General features: G+C 38.9%; 1 protein-coding gene and 1 long non-coding RNA gene across 5 annotated transcripts in view; both read left to right on the top strand.

Moving 5' to 3' along the window:
• PPARGC1A (PPARG coactivator 1 alpha) overlaps positions 1-19,279 on the top strand; it is an 800,952-nt gene that overhangs the window by 46,488 nt on the left and 735,185 nt on the right. The gene's annotated exons all lie outside the window — the stretch shown is intronic.
• Positions 1-19,279, top strand: part of LOC103097266 (uncharacterized) — a 68,905-nt gene that overhangs the window by 44,343 nt on the left and 5,283 nt on the right. Inside the window, exon 1 of the long non-coding RNA XR_008912845.1 lies at positions 1-19,279. This exon is cut by the window's left edge and continues 44,343 nt beyond it. This is a non-coding gene — a long non-coding RNA (uncharacterized LOC103097266).

Below are 19,279 nucleotides of genomic sequence, written 5' to 3'. Positions count from 1 at the left end.
TGACAGTTTTCTCTGATACACAGAATAAGTGTATCCCTGAAGAATTGTCTGTAAGAGGAAATTTTGCACATTGAACCATTTTCCTAATTGATTTTTCTAACAGAAAGACAAAATAGGCCAAAGTATCCAGAAGTGGATGGAAAGAACAGTGGAAGGCTGAAAACCCAGATTTTAGTCCTGGTTCTATCAGTAATTTGGTCTGTGAGGTTGAGCCAGTCACTTGATTGGTCTAGACCTCTGTTTCCTCTTTAAACAATAAGATTGGAATACATGATCCTAGGTTTAATTCCATGTGTTTTAATGGCATTGTGCAGTGGAAGGGTTCCTAGCCTTGGAATTAGACCCCTTGAGTTTGAAGCTGACCTTGAATAAGTTATCTAATCTCTCTTGGCTTCAGTAAAATGTGCCTCCATATGACTTGATCTTGGTTTTCTTCTTTCCCATCCCTCTTTTAACCCTGTAGCTACTATTTATTTTACTGTTGATTCTAGCTTTCACAGAGAGCTCAGAGATGCAGGATCAGTGACATTTGAGTTAGGTAGAGGTCCTCCTTCCAGGTGGGTTCTCCGGTAGATTTCCATTTTTAAGGAGGATGTGAATTCTTTTTCTGTGTCTGTTCCTCCCCTCTCCCCTCACCTGGTACCATCAGCCAACATTCTGAACCTGAAGAGTTAAACTTCCCCTCCATAAGCCTCCCCTTTATCTGGGGGATCTTCTAAAGTCTTGCCTAGGGTGGGAGTTCTAAACCTTTTTGGTGTCAAGGCACCCTTGGACATTCATTCTATTGGTGAACCCTATAGACTCATCAGAATCATGTTTTTAAGTGCATAAAAATTAAATGCAAAAAAGGAATACAAAGGAAGACAATTATATGAAAATACAGCTGTCAAAACATTAAACCAACAACCAAAAAAGTCATCATCCTTAGGTTAAGAAACCCAGGTCTGGATATATAGGCGAGTTTCTAGGCTTAGTCTCCTTTTCTCTCTCCTTCCCCAACATACTTAGAAAGGTGTTTAATGTCCTTACACCCACAATGCAGTACTGAGTTACACATTTGGGTCCAATGTTCTTATCTCTTCTAATTCAGGGATCTTCAGATACTGGCAGTTTCCTGTTGTCACCACTACGGGTGTTTGTGCAGAGCCCTCTCTGAGGAGCACAAAACACTTTGCAAACATTCTCATTAATAAGATGATTAGTAACAAGCAGCTTGTTAATGCAGGTATCCTGGTGAAATTTCAACTTGGGTAATTACATCCTGCCACTTGTGAATTCCCCATGCAGTTTTCTTGGGGGAAGGGAAGTGTGGGGAGAGGAGAAGAGAAGACTTTATTTTTCAGTCCTAAAATATTGTACGCTTTTAGACTGTCAATGTGAGGGTGTCATAGAATAATAGAATTTCAGGGTGGGAAAGGGCCTTAGATAAGGATCATCTAGGCCAAATTTTGCTGAGAGAATGGATTCCTCTGAGGTTAAATGATTTGTTCAAGGTCACACAGGTTGAAGGCTTAAAAAGAGCTAGGCCTATGAAAACACCTGGAATACTTGTGTTGGCTCATCAAACAGCCTTCCTGGTATGGAGGTACCTGGGAAACTGAATTAATCAGTACTGGGTGCCCATTAAGCCTAGAACGAAAAACAGGAAACTAATTGGTCTTGAGGGCTATGCTGATGGTCATCTTTCCCATGTTGGAAGGTATCTGGACTGGAGCATTTAGGACCTCTCCTTTAACATTTGTAAGAGATAAAGTGTTCTCTCTTCCACTCTGCCTCTTTCCTCTAGGCCCCATGCTGACCAGACATTAGCTAAACTTTTTCTCTGAGGTCTTTAGATACTTAAAAAAGAGGAAGGCAGACTTCTCAGTTACACATAAAGCACCTGAAAACATTAATTAGAGGTTGAAATTGACCACTTTATTGCAGATGTCATGCACATAGTATTTTTAAAAATAATGCATGGCAGTGGGGACGATTGCCTTTCTAAATGTTGTAGACTACCAGTGGTAAAGAGCTAGCCCAACTAATCTCAAGGAAGATGAACTTTCAGCAGTCCAACTCAACAAGCATTCATTAAGCACCTACTATGTGCCAGGCATTTTACCTGGTGCTAGAGATACAGAGCCAAAAAAAGAAATACTTCTTCTGGTGGCTCCAGCCTATGGAGAGAAAGAGAGGTGAAAGCAAAGTCCTTTGAGAAAGGAGAGGGCAGATTGTGCAGGTCCTATATTAAATGCTACAACCTGGGTTGGTGTTTTAAAGTTAAGCCTTGGACACTGCCAATGGCCATTGTAGGATGTTTTGGCAGCCCACAGTGAGCAAGAGCTGGTTTGGACTCCCTGAGATTTCAGCAAGCAATCTAGCCTAGTAAATGCATTATTTTTGCCACTTGACTTAGAGGTAAGGTTATTGGTTCACATGTATTTGCAACTACCTTTTGTTAGAGGAATCTTCCTTGGAGTCATTCATTTAGGGGATGGCATCTTGTTGCAACTGGAAAACATTCTTCCCTTGAGCTTTCTCCTTGAATCTTGCTCTTTCAGGGTTCTGCAGCCTTTTCTACTTATAATCTTTTCTATTCCTGGACTTCATTGCTTTTATCTTCTCACCTTTCTTCCTCCAGAGTGTAAAAAAAGCTTAGGGCCAAACACAAATGAGGCAATACATTTTTCTGGAAGGCTAGTGGAGATGCAATGCTTTTTGAGACTTCAGCACTCATTCAGTAATAATGACTCCTGTTTATGAAGAGCTTTTAGATTTACAAAGTTGCCTCCTAAACTCCATTTATGGATTTACAAAGTTGTCTTTTAAATTCTACTTTAATAGATTACAAAGTTGCCTCCTAGATTCCACTAAGAAGTTCAGAGGTAGAAACAGGGAGTTAGAACTGAAAGGGACTTTTTGGGAGATGATCCAGCAACAGGGGTTTTTACCTGGAGTTTATGAACTTGTTTTAAGAAATATTTTAACAACTGTATTTCAATAGAATTGGTTTCCTTGTTATTCTGTGTATTTAATTTTATAAATTTAAAGACATCCCAAGACGGGGTCCCTGAGTTTCACCAGACTATGTTATTAATTTAAAGCGTTATTTTCAAAAGAGGTCCTTCAGTATCAACAGATTGTCCAAGTAGTCTGTGACACACACAAAAAAGGCTAAGAACCAGGGATCCAGGTCAACCTCCTCATTTTATAGATTAGAAAATAGAGAACCAAAAAACTTAAATGACCTTTCCAAGGACACATAGTTGATGAGTAGTAGAGCTAAAATTTTAAACTAGATTCTCTGACCCCAAATCTATCACTTTACTACAATATATGATGTTACCCAGAGACATAAACAAAAGGGGCATTTAGTAACTATCTTTAAATTTAAAATCCCTCCCTAAAATATTTCAAAATCTGTGATTTCAGTTCCATGGATACTTTTGCTCCTGCTACAGATCAGAGCTCCTCTACCCACCCCTCATAAGATGACTCTAAGAATGTCTATGGCTAAAAAATTCCTTCTTACTTGGTGTACCGTTTAGTGATTAACTTTGCTGAAAATTGGTAGGCTTCTATTTAAGGACTTCCCAATTTGGTAGACCCTGTAAGAGCCTGAGTTTTCCTGACATAACTTTTGAGAAACCAGGATCAACTTGCCTGGGATGAACCATTAAGGAGAACTTTAGTGGCCCCTGACATCACTTCATTTTCTTTTTTCCCCTCTCCATCCTTCCCCAAATGCTCTGAGTTTTTCTCTAGAGCAGATGATACTTTTCTTTTTACCTACGTTTTTATAGCACCACATTTTCTATTTAAGTATGGCTTTAAACTTAATTATTGTTAATGTTTTATTAAGAAGCTACAGATTTTTTTCATCAAATATATGATTTTTAAAGGCTTGCTGCATTCTTAAGTAAGACCTGGAATTTCTGTCATGTCTCAGGGCCAAAATTATTTAATTTTAGAACACATCCTAGAGCAGAGTCACAATTCTAGAACCCTCATTTTATTGGTGAGGAAATAGAAGCTGAGAGGTCAGTGACTTGTCCCAGATCACTCAAATGAACAGCTGTCAAATGTGAGTCTAGAAAACATATCTGCTAGTCCCCAGTCCTTTGCTCTCTAGATTAGATCAGTAGGAAAACAGGATTAAAATTATAGAAATTTGTCTCTTATATAACCATCATTTGCAAACTGAGGAGTATAACAATAGCTGACATTTATATTGTACTTTTAAGGTTTTTGAAGTACTTTACATACATTATCTCATAAAAACATAGTTTTGGGAAGCATCAACAGCACCATTTGGGAGTTTTATTTAATGCAGGTAATTTGAGTCACCTTATTGCCTTGTCAAGGTGTTATTAAGAGTAAATGAATTATATTTTGTCCCACTGGGTGATATTGTATCTGGTAGCACTTGGAATAATAGAATCATAAATTTAGATCTGGAAGGGACCTTAGAGGTTATCCAGCTCAATCCCCTCATTTTACAGTTGAGGAAACTGAGACCAAGAGAGATTAAGAGACTTGCCAAAGTTCACAGAGGCAGATAAGTGGCAGAACTGGCATTAGAACTCTGATATTCTGATTCTAAATTCAGCATCTTTTGTACTGCATTTTGCTGCCCCTCTCAAATTACTTGGTATAAAAAAAAACCATTCTTATGAAACCAATTGAGGCAGAATTTCAGGGGTAAATTGGCATCTCCTTTGTCTGGTTCTCAGCATAGCATTACATACAATTAGGTTTTTTTCTCTGTAGGCCCCAAGTCACTAGTACATCCTGGTGAGTACAAATGATTGGAAATTAAATGATCATTGTAGTGAGCTTTCCGTGACAGAATCTTAGAGTGGGAAGGGGCCTCAGAAGGCATCTAGTTCAATTTATATGTAAGCAGGAATATCTGTTTCTCCTAAGGTAACCCCTTCCACTTTTTCTCCTATTAATAACTATTATTTGTCAGGTTATTTACATGGCACAGTGGATACAATAATGGACCTTGAATCAGGAAGGCCTGATTTAAAAATCTGGCCTCATTCACTACCTGTGTGATCCTAGATAAGTCATTGAACCTCTGCCTCAATTTCCTCCTCTGAAAAATGGAGATAATAATACCTACTTCTCAGGGTTGCTGTACAGTTCCAATGAGATTAATGTAAAGTTCTATGTAAATATCAGTACTTATTGTATCTTGTTTTTTTTATATCAACCATTTCCCAGTATTATTTACCAATTTACCTCTTACCATTTGTTCCTCCCTTGAAACAAAGAAAAAAAATTAAGCAAAACTCATTCAAGTGGTCCATTTCTCCAAGTGTATATGCCATTCTACAGTTAGGGTCCCCCACTTCTATCTAAAGGAATATAGTAAGTTTCCTTTTTACTCTGGTTGAAAAATAGAAAAGTGGTTCTGGAGAACAGACTAGATAAGCAAGAACCTTTTCACTTTTGAAAAACCCTCATGCTTAGGATATTTATTCTTCCACTGAGCTTAAATCTGCCTTTCAGCAGCTTCCACCCACTTTTCATGATTCTGCCGTCTGGGTCAAAGCAGAACAAGTCTAATCTATCTTTTAAATTCTAAACACTGGTTTAGTCAGAATACTTGCATTGGATCCCATAGATCTATTACTTTCCTGCCAGTGTGACCTTGGCAAGTTATTTAATATCCTTTGGCCTCAATTTCCTCATATGTAGAGGGAGCTTGGCATAGTAGATAGAGAGCTAGCCTCAGAGGTGGGAAGACTTTGTTTCTGACTCAGAGAGGCTCTTTGACACTGTGGTAAGTCACTTGGATTCTCAGTGTCCTCAGGCAACTTTCTTTTTTTAAAATTTTAAAATTTTTTAAATTTTTATTTGGTCATTTCCAAACATTATTCATTGGAAACAAAGATCATTTTCTTTTCTTCCCTCCCCTCCCTCCCACCACCTCTCCCATAGCCCATGCACAATTCCACTGGGTATCACATGTGTTCTTGATTCAAACCCATTTCCATGTTGTTGGTATTTGCATTAGTGTTCATTTAGAGTCTCTCCCTCAGTCATATCCCCTCAACCCCTGTAGTCAAGCAATTGCTTTTCATCAGTATTTTTACTCCCACAGTTTATCTTCTGCTTGTGGATAGTGTTTTTTAGATCCCTGCAGATTGTTCAGGGACATTGCATTGCCACTAATGGAGAAGTCCATTACCTTTGATTGTACCACAATGTATCAGTCTCTGTGTACAATGTTTTCCCGGTTCTGCTCCTTTCGCTCTGCATCACTTCCTGGAGGTTGTTCCAGTCTCCATGGAATTCCTCCACTTTATTATTCCTCTTAGCACAATAGTATTCCATCACCAACATATACCACAATTTGTTCAGCCATTCCCCAATTGAAGGGCATCCCCTCATTTTCCAATTTTTGGCCACCACAAAGAGTGCAGCTATGAATATTCTTGTACAAGTCTTTTTCCTTATTATCTCTTTGGGGGTACAAGCCCAGTAGTGCTATGGCTGGATCAAAGGGCAGACAGTCTTTTATCACCCTTTGGGCATAGTTCCAAATTGCCCTCCAGAATGGTTGGATTAATTCACAACTCCACCAGCAATGAATTAGTGTCCCTACTTTGCCACATCCCCTCCAGCATTCATTACTTTCCATAGCTGTTATGTTAGCCAATCTGCTAGGTGTGAGGTGGTACCTCAGAGTTGTTTTTATTTGCATCTCTCTGATTATAAGAGATGTAGAGCACTTTTTCATGTGCTTATTAATAGTTTTGATTTCTTTGGCTGAGAACTGCTCAGGCAACTTTCTAACATCATACAGAGAAGGGGTAGATCTGCATTGGTAAAATGGAACTGATCTACATTGGTAGGAATTTCTTCTCAGGGAGCTCTCTACAGTGAAATTACAGGTCTAGTTGCTCACCACCCTCTAACCCCGTGGATTGGATTAGACAACTTCTGCAGGTAGTTTCCTTTTCACTTGAATTTGATTATCCTGTGATGTAAGATAGTTACTGTATACCTTTCCGCTTTCTTCAAGCCATACGTGCCCCCAAAAGATTATGATAGAAAGGGCTTTCTTGATCCAGAAAGACTTCATTTGATATCTTTTGCAGTTTTTCTTCAGATTTGTATTCCTGCCCTTACACAGAATGGGAGTGGCGCGGTGGTAGTAGTAGTATGCTATCTCTGTGAAAGGATGCACAGGCCATCAGTGTTCTAAATAGAGATCCTTGGTCTAGTCAGATACTTAGTGGCTTCCTGAAGGAAGTTGCAACATGAAATTTGATTTTTCGAGAAAATATTTTCATATGTAACTTGCAGTTTACACATAGAGTAATGAGCAAAATGGATACAGCTGTCTTTTCAATTAACCCCTGATGCTGTTAGACTTAGTCTTCCCACTGAAGTGTTAATGCATCCAGCTTCCTCCCTCTGCACCTGTATGTTTCTGATCTTCCCAGGATCAAAGAGAGTTGTGGTTTGGAGGAGAAAGAAGATGTGCTCACCTAGTTGTCCTCTGGTTTCTATGGCTGAAATAGCTTAAAGGAAAAAAAAAATCTAAAATAGGACACTTAAGAAAAACGCCATGACATTGTTCTTGTTACCAACCAAACAGAAAGAACCATCTGTTGAATTCTGAAATGTAACCAGAAAGGTCTTCACTCCCTGGGGAACATTTTTAAAGGAACAACAACAGTATTTCTTTTGGCTCTGAATAACAGGACTAGGAGCTGGATTGATGTTCTCACTGGGGCCCAAACAGTTAGCGATACATCGTCATATTTGTGAGAGTCTGCTTTTGGTGCCTCTGAAACTGGTAGCCGATTACTCAGGCTGTTCTCTCCATGTCAGGTTCCCTTTATAGGGGGCCAAATGGAACAAGCTGCTGCGAGAATTTCTCCTGAGGCTAGAGATCCCTGAATCAGTCCTGTGTTTACATACACATGTACATATGTTTTTATTCTTGACACAAAAGCTGTTTTCTCTAAGTGATTAGGAAAAAGATGACACCAGTACCAGATTAATCGATGTAATGTTTCAGTTTTCTACTGTGGAGTGCATGGAGTTATTTGAAAATTACACCAAATGGTTTCTTAAAACAGTAAGCCCCCTAGGTTGTTTAATTTTGAAATCCCTCACTCAAGCAGAGACAGTTTGCAAGTGTGTGTGACACTGGGGAAGAAGGATTACCACTCACGGGAAGCACGAGGTTGTAGATTACCAGGGAAATAGCACCAGGAGATTATCTGAGGAAGCAGTCACTTGGTATATAGATGTAATGGCTCGTATTTATTTACAGCTCCACATTCCTGCTATGACGACAGCATTAGGAAGGGGGGGCAGGGTATACGAGGGCACGAGTTAACTGGAACGCATCACCCGCTCAGTAGCGATGCATTTTTTCCTCTCCATGCAGCTGCATCATTAAAAACTTGATGACATTTTGTGTGCAGAACTGCAGTGGTTGCTTCCTTCTTAAAATACTTTTCCAAAGCACGTGCTCTCTAATACACAAAGAGAGCTCATGTAACATTTCCTTGTCCTAGTGTCTTGTGACCTGGGAACCAAGCTTTGAGTGTATCTAAACAGCAGGAAAAAGAAGAAAGCTCTTGGGAGGGAGCCTTATAGCAAACCCAGAGAGTATGTAGTTTGTTTTAAAGTTGGGTTTGAATAAACCATTGGGGAAAGATTCCTCCTCCCCCACCCCCACCAAAGGTTATCCTCTATCAGCTGTTGGGAGCCTGGATGAGCCACTGCCACAGAGCTGGGGAAAACCAGGCTGAGCTCCTGTTTGCACATGTGTGTGCCTGTGTTCACCAGAAGCTCAGTTAGTGATGTAATGGGAATTTCTACATCATGCTTGTATGTCATTCACATAAATAGAGCATCATGGGAGCCGGGTTAGATTGATGTCCTCTCTAAGAATAGCACTGATTATAGCACAGATTTTCCCATATACAGAGCCATTTTTAATTCACTGCCTACTGCAGCTGCCAGCCTGCGGAGATAATTCCTTCTAGCAGAATAGCTCTAGATTATTATAGGGAAATCAAATTTGCATAAAAGCATTTTATCTCTTTTTTCCCCCCTCTTGTCAAAGTTACCAAACAGATACTGTCAGTTACTTTTGGGGGAAGAACTTTTTTTTCCCCCCTCAGGAGAGGGAAAGTAACTTTTTGACCAAATGGCTACTCAAAAACAAAACAAGCCAAAACAAACAAACAAAAACCCAACAAAAAGCAACTTTCAATTCAACTCCTTGTTTACTTTTAAAATAAAAATTTGTGAAATAGTATTTAGCAACAGTTTGTATAGTGTTTTCAGAGCACTTTTACCTACTTACCACTAATTGTGTTGATTTGGTTATTTGATTATAATCTTATAAATTAGGCAGATGTTGATACTGGGACAGAAGAGAATGAATGGCTTGCTTGCAGTTTTATAACTAGTATGTGATAGAAAAGTCTGAGGCAAAAACTGAGGTCTTTGGATGCAGAGGCTAGATTTCTTCCAACTTTACTAGAGCTGGTTCTCGGTATAGATGTTAGATAACAAACAGAATATTTGTTGGCTTTTTTGTCCCCATTTTATATTTTTAATCAACAAGCATTTATTTTTCTCTCCAATCCCCATTTAAATAAAAAAAAACTCTTTGTAACAATGTACATAGTCAAGCAAAACAAAATTCCATCCTATCTATACCCAAAAATGTATATCTCATGCTGCATCTTGAATTTATCCATCTCTCAAGAGGTGGGTAGCTTAGATCATCATTAGTATAAAAGCAACAGAGTTGGTAATTTCACTGAACAGAGATCTTAAGTTTAAAAAAAAAATAAAACTCTTACCTTCTGTATCTATCTACTAATTATTGATTCTAAGGCAGAAGACAGGTAAGGGTTAGGCTGTTGGGGTTAAGTGACTTGCCCAGAGTCACACACAATTAAGAAGTATCTGGGGTCAAATTTGAACCTACATCCTCCCACCTTCAGGCCTGGCTCTCTATCCACTGCACTATGTAGCTGTCCTGAAGTTGAGTTTTTTCAAAGTTGTTTCAGACAGAAAATTTGTATTCCTGGTACCTTGTACCTGATGATAGTACACTGACTATTTTCTAGTCCTTTATATTTTCTCAGCTTACTCCTCTTTAAAAAAGAGGTTGGAAATTATGTTGCAGCTAGTTGATGTTTTCTGAACTCAGGATTTCATCTCTTCTCTCCAGGCCTTTGCATATGCCTTCCCCTAGAATAGACACCCCCCCACTTCTTAGAATCCTTTCCTTCCTTTAATATTCACCAGGGGAGGAATGGGGTGGGGGCAACTAGGTGACTAAATAGATTGAGAGCCAGGTCTAGAAACAGGAGGTCCAGAGTTCAAATCTGGCCTGACATACTTCCTAGCTGTGTGATCCTAGACAAGTCACTTAACCTCTAACTGCTTAGCCCTTACTGTTCTGTTGCTTTGGAACCAATACACAGTATTGATTCTAAGATGGAAGGTAAAGATAAAAAAAAAGACTCATCCCAGGTGCCACATCATAAAGAAATCTTTTCCTATTTTTTAGTGCTGCCCCTCACAAATTGTACTATTTGTTTCTTTAAACCTTTATCTTCTGTCTTAGAATCAATACTGGGTATTGGTTCCTAGGCAGAAGACCACTAAGGGTTAGGCAGTGGGGGTTAAGTGACTTGCCCAGGATCATATAGCTAGGAAGTGTCTGAGGCCAAATTGGAACCCAGGACCTCCCATCTCTAGGCTTGGGTTTCAATCTGCTAAACCACCTAGTTGCCCTCAAATTATTCTATTTGTGCATCTTTATCACATTGTATCAGTAGAATATAAATTCCCTGAGATCAGGAACTACTGATTTATTTTTGTATCTGGCATCGTCTGGTACAGAGCCTTGCAACATTTAGAAATCCTTCATACATGCTTGTTGACTTGAATTGAATCCCATTTCACCATTAGGGAAGCAGTGTGACTCAACATTTGCCTCTTATTTCATTGTTTATTGAAGCCCTAGTGCTGTGCTGTGACTGGAGTGCTTGCGTGATTACACTGACCATGCAATAATGATGATGTCATGGGTCTTTATCATGCTTGAGTTTCCTAAAAGTCCTCATTGCAATTGTCTGGTTACTTAATATTTGCAATACCCTTCTGAGAGGGGCACCTCAGAGGCTGAAGGGCCACGAGCTCTATGAGTTTTGTGTGCTATTGTACAAAGGGCACTGGATTTGCAGCCAAAGATCTGGGTTGGAATGCTGCCTTTACTCTTTACTGATTTGGTGACTGACCTGAGGTCAGTCACTTGCTGTGGGGGTTGGACTGGATGAGAGCTGGTCTCTTCTAGCTCACAATCCTGTCATCCTGTAGCCAGTAAAGCACGTTCTCTTAAGAGTAGACATGTGATATTGGTCTGTGAGATCCTTTAATGTAATAGATAAATTCCAATTTGATGTAGCAGCTTAATTAAATCCTTTTGATTTAGCTGTGGAAATTATGTTACACCGTTGCCTAAAAATAAACCCAAAGGCCAAGTGACCTGTTGGGATGGATGTTTGTGTCGTGGGTGTTCTTTGGCCAGCCAGAAATGTAGGCTTGGCTACAGTCTCCTGACTTCTGTTCTAGGGAAGGCTGGATGGATACCCTTGAGAGATGTTGTAGCTTAGAGGGTTCATTGAATGTTCCAGGTAGCTATTAGATTAGAAGACCACTAATATGGTTCTCTTCAATTAGTGGATAAACATTTATTAAGTATTTTTATTATGTTTCAGGCACTGTACTAAGAACTGAAGATAGAAAGGCAAAATCTGTCCCCACTGTCCTTTCTTTTCCTCTCTCTCTTCTGAAAGGCTGATTCCCCTCAAATACACTACTCTCAAGGAGCCTACATTCTAATGGGGGAGACAACAGATGAATAACTAGGTACATGGAACATATACACATAGCAGATGAAAAGGAAAGGCATTAGCATTTGGGGAAACTAGGAAAGGTATCCTTTAAGGGGTGTTTGATTTGAATCTCAGAAGAAAACAAGGAATCCAGGAGATGGAAATGAATTGGGGGAGAACATTCTAGGCATGGGGGTGGGGGTGGTTAGTGCCAAGGCATGGAGATGGGAGACAACGCAAGTAGGGTTGTGTAGCTGATTTATAGTGTGGTTGGAGGGGAATAAGGTATAAGAAGACTGGACAAGTGGGGAGAGGCCAGGGTATGAAGAGATTTAAATGCCGAGCAGAGACTTTTATATTTGATTTTGGATACTGGATTTCCTGGATTTGATATCAGAGCTAATTGAATAGAAGGGTGACACAGTCTTTCCTATGCTTCAGGGTAAATTGGAATAGGGAGGGATTTGAGTCAGGAAGATCAGTATGAAGACTGTTGAAGGGGCCTAGGTATGAAGTGATGAGAGCCCTTCAGCATCCCTATTCCTCTCTTCTTTTTTTCAAAACTCCCCCTTTCCATTTCACACAACACTTTGTTTTGCAAATGTCTAATCATGCACTTATTTCATATTATTTATACTTGTTATTTTCCTTGGTGTGTGATACTCCTCCTGGACTTTAAGCTCTACCAGAGCAGGAGAAGCAGGTCTTGTTTAAACTTTTTATCTTTTTCAGATCCTAGTAATAGTACTCTTCCCATTAAAAAGTGCTTAATAAATATTTGCATAATGAATGAATGAATGAATGAATAGACTCTTAAGTGTCTGTGATTCTGTAAATTGCTTTGTGGCTATTTGTGCAGAACATGACCACAGGAGGTGCTACCTCAAATAATTTCTTTTACATAACCTGTCAATAGCTTACATTTCACCAGAGCTTTCTTTCCTCCTCTCTTCTCCTCTCCCTTTCTCTATTATAATTATTATTTTTTGACTCAACCTAATTCAAATACAAATAATCAAGAAAAGTGACACATTAACTTTTGTTAGTTGCTTGTAGCTCTATGTGAAAGAGTTGATTAGATCTTTTACTAGGAAGCAAATTTCCATGGATAAATTTATAAAGGAGGCATTGATTGTCTGAGAATAACCAAGGAAGTGGAATGCTCTTCCTTGACAGAGACCCTTACCTCTCTGGCTTTGGAAGTTGGCCTCAAGCAGCAGATGCTGAGTCAGACAGCTCTGAAGTATTACTATTGCTGCTTCTCATCTCTCTGTTTGGATCCATGGGTCTAAAAACTAAGAAGTTCTCTTGGCTGGGCTACAGCAGCTTATTCAGGGTCATTGAATTTTAGAACTTAGAATCAACCTTGCAGATCATCTCATCCAGCCCTCTTATTTTACACAGGAGGAAACTGCAGGGGTTTAGTTGCTTTGCCTAAGTCCATAGAGGCAGTAAGTGCCAGAGTTAGGATTGAAACCCAAGTCCTCTGACTCCAGATATGGTAGTCTTAGCCCAGTGAATCACACCTGTCCTGCCAGAGATCGCTGGCAAACCAAGAAGGTGGCGGGCCACCTATTGGTGGCTCTTCAGAACCCAGCCTAAAAATAGTCAATGCCTGCTGCACAGTGTAGCTCTGGGCTTGGCTATTGAACCTTCTCCCTCCCTAATTTTAAGTACTTCCTTCTCAGCCTCAGAAACTGTAACTGACTTCCATTTATGGAGCTAGGAGTAGCAGAAACTTAGACCATTGAGTGTGAATTAGTGTAATAATTTGATGTTTTGTTCCATTTTTAGGATATGGTAATAATATTAATGAGATTGAGGGAGAGAGAAGACTAATGAGAGAATGACATCTGAGGGCAGCATGGCTGCCATGAGGGCCACTCATTAGCAGCCTGTGACTTGGTACAAAGTCACTTAAACTTTCTGGCTTTTCTGGGTGTTAAATGAGGCTGGTTGGGTCAGATGATCCAAATTCTGTATTTCTCACATGTTCTATATGCATTCTTCCTAGGATTTTAGTATTATTCCCTGATACTATTAGCTCATAGTCTTATTAGAGCATATTTGATGTAATACAGGTGTCCCTTCCACATCATGGGGATTAGGAGGGTGGCACCCCTGCCATCTGGAAAATCCATGAAAAATTTTTTGACTTTTGTGTTTTTTTCGCAAACTTTAACTTTTTTTACTTATTTTAACAATAAAAAAGAAACTGTGTATATTTATGGCATTGAAAGATAACATATGTAAGTATTGTGCAATACTATTCATATATTTTAGACATTTCTGAGATTCTAGATCTTTTCTGTGTCATCTGCTGACTATTGTGTATAGTCTAGGGCTTCTGAAAAACTCCCCCCAATTTTCTTATTTCACTTAATTTCTTTTGCTGACCCGAGATATATTGAAACCATGATGGGGAAAGCTGTGATGTGGAAGAGATATCTGTATTGTTTATAATAATTTTATAAATGTGAGCTACTGTAAGTGCTTGCTAATATAGGATGATATTTTGGGTGCTATAGAAGCAAGGCAGTGTATGAGAGTAGGACCATCTAATAATTCAATATTTAAGATAAAAAGTTGTACCTGTTTTCCCTTTAAATAAATGTATCTTAGTGTTGTGTGACCTGTTATGGTAGCAATTTTTTTTTTGCTATTTTGAAACCATTTTATTAAAACAAAGAATATGAGATTCCCTGAGATTGTTTTAAAATATACTGTCAATTTCTAGAACAGAGTTTAACTGTAGGTAGAGAATCAATTTGTTATAAGCTCTTAATTTTCTAAGGGGTTAATTATGTTGCTTGTGTCTTATTTATTTATTTATTTTTTTTTGAAGCAGCGATGGAACATTTTTATTTTTTTTTTATAATTTTATAGTATTTTATTTGTTCATTTCCATGCATTTTTCATTAAAGACAAAGATCATTTTCTTTTCCTCCCTCCCACCCCCCGTGGCCGACGCATGATTCCACTGGTATCATATGTGTTCTTGACTTGAACCCATTGCCATGTTGTTAGTATTTGCATCAGAGTGTTCGCTCCGAGTCTTTCCTCTGTCATGTCCCCTCAGCCATTGTAGTCAGGCAGTTGCTTTTCCTCGGTGTTTCTATTCCCTCAGTTTGTCCTCTGCTTTTGGATAGTGTTTTTTTCTCCTTGATCCCTGCAGATTGTGCAGGGACATTACACCTATGGTAGCAATTTTTAATCAATAAGCATTTATTGAGCACATATGTATATACATGTAACAAGTGAATGTGTACATACACACATCCTTATTTCTGTCTATATATGAATGTGTGTGTGTAAAATGTACACATGCTGGTGACTCTGTGTTAGGCACTGAAGATGCCTAAGGCAATAAATAATAGAACCCTTGTTGTCTCGAGGAAAATGACATATCATAAAAGTATAAGGATAGGGACTGAACCTGTAATTTCTTTAGTACAGGAAACTCCCAGGTAAGGAAACCCCCTCAATAAGTCAGGCTGTTACTTTCTCTGTAATTTATTGTCTTAAGAGAATTGCCTAGAATACTGAGAAATTAAACAACTTGCTTGGGGACACAGCCAATATGTATCAGAGGCATGACTTGGATGCAAATCTTCCTGGTTCTGAGTCCCTTTATTCATTATGACATACTGGTATACATAAAAATATAGGAAAATATGTGGGAAAGGAGAGGCAAGGAACTAGAGGCTGGGGGTATCAAGAATGGGCGAAAAGTTCCTAGGTGGTGCAAGAGCTAGGAGAACATAGTTTATAGATGATCAATTTCATAGACAACTGAGCCCCTTGTTTAGTTTTTATATCCTTGGTATGGAGCCTCATGCTTTGAACATAAGCCCTTAACAAATGTTTGTTAGATTGAGGGCAGGGGATCATGTTTTCTATCTTGTTCTATATCTGCTCACTTATTTGCATATAGTAGGTACTTGATAAATGTTCCTTGAGTGTTTGGGTTTATGAATGGATACAGGCTGCTCTCACTTCTGGAGGGAGACATTTTCTAGATGTTCTGATAAATAAGGACATTTGAGAGTGCCTTTAATTAGGGGCCAAAACAGAAGATTAGCAAAAGTGATCAGTGCTTACTAAGGCACAGATTTCCTGAGAAAGGAGCCACAATGAAATAGAAAGAGATTTGTACCTGAAGATTTCTCCTTGATAAAATCTGAAGAACAAAATGAGGACATCATGCCTGTGAGGCATCAGTGCTTGTGTTCAGATCCTACCTCTTCTATCCGCTACCTAGGCTACATGGACAAATCATTTCATCTCTTTAAGTCTCAGTTTCCTCATCTGTAAAATAAAGTGTTGAACTAGGAAACCTTTAAGGTCCCTTCAAGTACTAAATGTGGTGACTCTTTGATCAAAAGGAAAGTTTTTTAGGGAAGGGGCAATCTGATATCACATCCATCCTTTCACTCTGGCACCCCCAGGTTTCAATACTCCCTCCCTCTGATTACATTGATTGACTGTATTTTTCTACACCACTTTTCAAATAGCAACTTGACTGCAATGGTTTACAAAAGAAATCTGGGGCTGGGTAGACTGTCACCTGCTCCTTCCTTGTCATCATCCTGCTCTAGGGAATAGGGCAACTATTGGAAGAAAAACAGTAGGGAAGGGGCATAGCTTTGGTCTAATAGGAAAAAAATAGGAATTCAGGATATCCATATCCCGGCTCTGATAACTATTAGGCAGGTGTTCATGGACTTAAAAGCTAAGTCTCAATTTCCTTATCTGTCAAATGAGAATAATTGTGTTACCTTTGCTGTGTTAAAATGCTTTAGAAATATTAATGTGATTGTTATTTTCATTTAAGTCCCTAGATTTATGACCCCTTTTGAAAATGAGAATATTCTTAAGTATAAATACCACTTCAGTTTTTGATTTTGAAAGCAGGAAAACAAAAACAGAAAGACTAATCATCAAATGAAAATGAAGAACTTTAAAACCCAGTAGAGCCATAAAATAATGTTATTAGCATTTTAAAAAAGTTCTGTCCTTAAATTACCATGATGCTCACTGGACCACTTAAGAGAGTTTTTCTTCTGTTGTTGAATGAAGCCAGGTCATTCCTATTCTGTCACCTGGTGTCCGTCTGTTTTCTCCCTTTCTTCTCCCCCAGCTCCTTATCCATAGCACACATTTATAAGATGACTGGCTTTAGCTGGAATCTTTCAAACAGAAACCCTCTTCTTCCCTTGGCAAAGAGTTAAGTGGTTTACAGGCAACTTGTCCTTGTGACTTGGGACTCAGCAGCAGCATTTTCTAATCAACTAAACTAACCTGCCAAAATCTGTGAATTACATGAAATTACTGACTGACCAGTTGTCCTGTCATCATATTAAAGTCAACATTAGCCAGTGGGCAACACTAAAGTTGCTATGATAAGAATAACAGCTAGCATTTATCTAGCACTTAAAGGTTTGTGGAACACATTTCATTCATTATTTCATTTTTTCCTCAAAACAACTTTATTTAGTAGGTGATACTTCACCCATTTTACAATTTGAGACTGAGAGAAGTGACTTACCCAGGGTCACACAGTTAGTGAATGATTGTGGTAGGATTTGAACTTGGAGTCTTCTTGATTTCAAGTCTAGTGCTCTATCAGCTATACTGCCTAGCTGCCTCAACTATACTCCCTTGAGAGACATAAAATTCCATGTTGTTTTTCCAAGGGATATGTAATCTCATCACTGTGAGAATTCCATCCAGTTATATAGAGAGCAATGTGCCCATGTCTATATGAATCTTATTCTTGGCACCTGAAAAGTTAGTCCTAGGGAATTCTCCTGATATAATGGGGTTTCTTCCTGGAGTTCTCTTAACAACTCAGGGATGGCAGTAGAGCACATAATCTGTCCATTGTTTATCAGTTCCTCACTCTTGCTACATGACCAGCTCATCTTTGTACTCAAACATTTTTTTTTTTGGTATGGTAACATCAGAACTTCTTAGGTAAAAACAATACAGCTGACCTGATTTCTGACTACATTAAAGAACAAAAACAAACCCTAACTATCTGCTTTAGAATCAGATTGGCTCTAAGGCAGAAAAATTGTAAGGGCTAGGCAGAAGGGGTTAAGTGACTTGCTCACGGTCACACAGCTAGAAAATGTCCGAGATCAGTTTTGAACCCAGGACCTCCCATCTCTAGGTCTGGATCTCAATCCTCTGAGCTAACTAGCTGCTACCTTTCCTACATTTTTATAAATTGCCTTAGTTGTTTGATGAAAATTAATTTCAGGTAAAATACATCAAAGCACATGAAAATGCAGATTTTTTCATTTTTTGTGTTCATTTGTCAATATAGAGAAATATGTTTTAAGACAATCACCAACACAAGCCAAATAAAGGACAAAGCTAATCAAATGAAGGTGAGCATATGAAGCAGATAGAAGCTAGCAATGTATGCTAGAGTTTTGCAAACTAAGTAAGACTTGGTTGCCAATTTGCTTGGGCTATTTCTAGTAAGCAGGGAGGTGCACTTGGAGATTTGTATACTAGATTTGCTCTCCCCTTGTTTTCATATAACAAATTTACTTTAAAAGCATATGATGTTTGCCTGGGTACAACCATGATTAATAACAGCAGTGAGATTTGGTTCAGGTACAGGACAGTGGAGCCAACAGACTGGAACGGGAACTGTGGAGGGCAGACAGCATCGTCACTCTTCCCCATTATCACTGGCAGTTAAATTAAATAGTCCTTCTCTACCATCCCCTGGTTGGGACCCTGTGCTTGTTAAAGAGCTTGCCAGTTCTTTTCTTTTGGCTTACATTTCAGTCTGGTATTATTAGCAGTTGGCTGAAGCATGTAGAGACCCCAATCTCCTGTAGAAGCATTCTGTGAGGAAAGTTATAGAGTGGTCTAAAGCCATCCATGAAGGAGCCATCCTTGGGCTAAAACTGAGGAAAGGACAGAAATGTGTGTGTGTGTGTGTGTGTGTGTGTGTGTGTGTGTGTGTGTGTGTACACCCAGACACATATATATTATATACATACATATATTACACAGATAGGTATTTATAGTATTGATTGTATAGTAATCCATTGGGTTTAGTGCTTTACCTTCTGGTTGACTACTCTCTTCATTTGGAGCCCAAAAGACAAAACTCAGTGACCAGAGATAATGGTAATCTGAGCGGAAAGAAAGAGAGATAAATAAAATACTTGCTGTTTTTATACTTGAGCAGTCTTGTTATCCTTTCTCACAGTCCTAGATAAGGAGCTTTGCGCAGTCTGCACTGGCTGAGGCATTGGGAAAGCATGCAGAATTACAAAGATAGATGCCGTTTCTGGAAAGGACTCAACTTCTGCCACAGATGTTGTCATCTGGAGACTGAAGGCAGGAAAAAAAGATGGTGCCACTATGCCATTGATTAG

Source organism: Monodelphis domestica, chromosome 6 (genome assembly GCF_027887165.1).
Source record: "Monodelphis domestica isolate mMonDom1 chromosome 6, mMonDom1.pri, whole genome shotgun sequence".
NCBI classification, from domain to species: domain Eukaryota; kingdom Metazoa; phylum Chordata; class Mammalia; order Didelphimorphia; family Didelphidae; genus Monodelphis; species Monodelphis domestica.
Note: the sequence above shows the minus strand (reverse complement) of the source record. Positions and strands in the feature narration are given on the sequence as shown.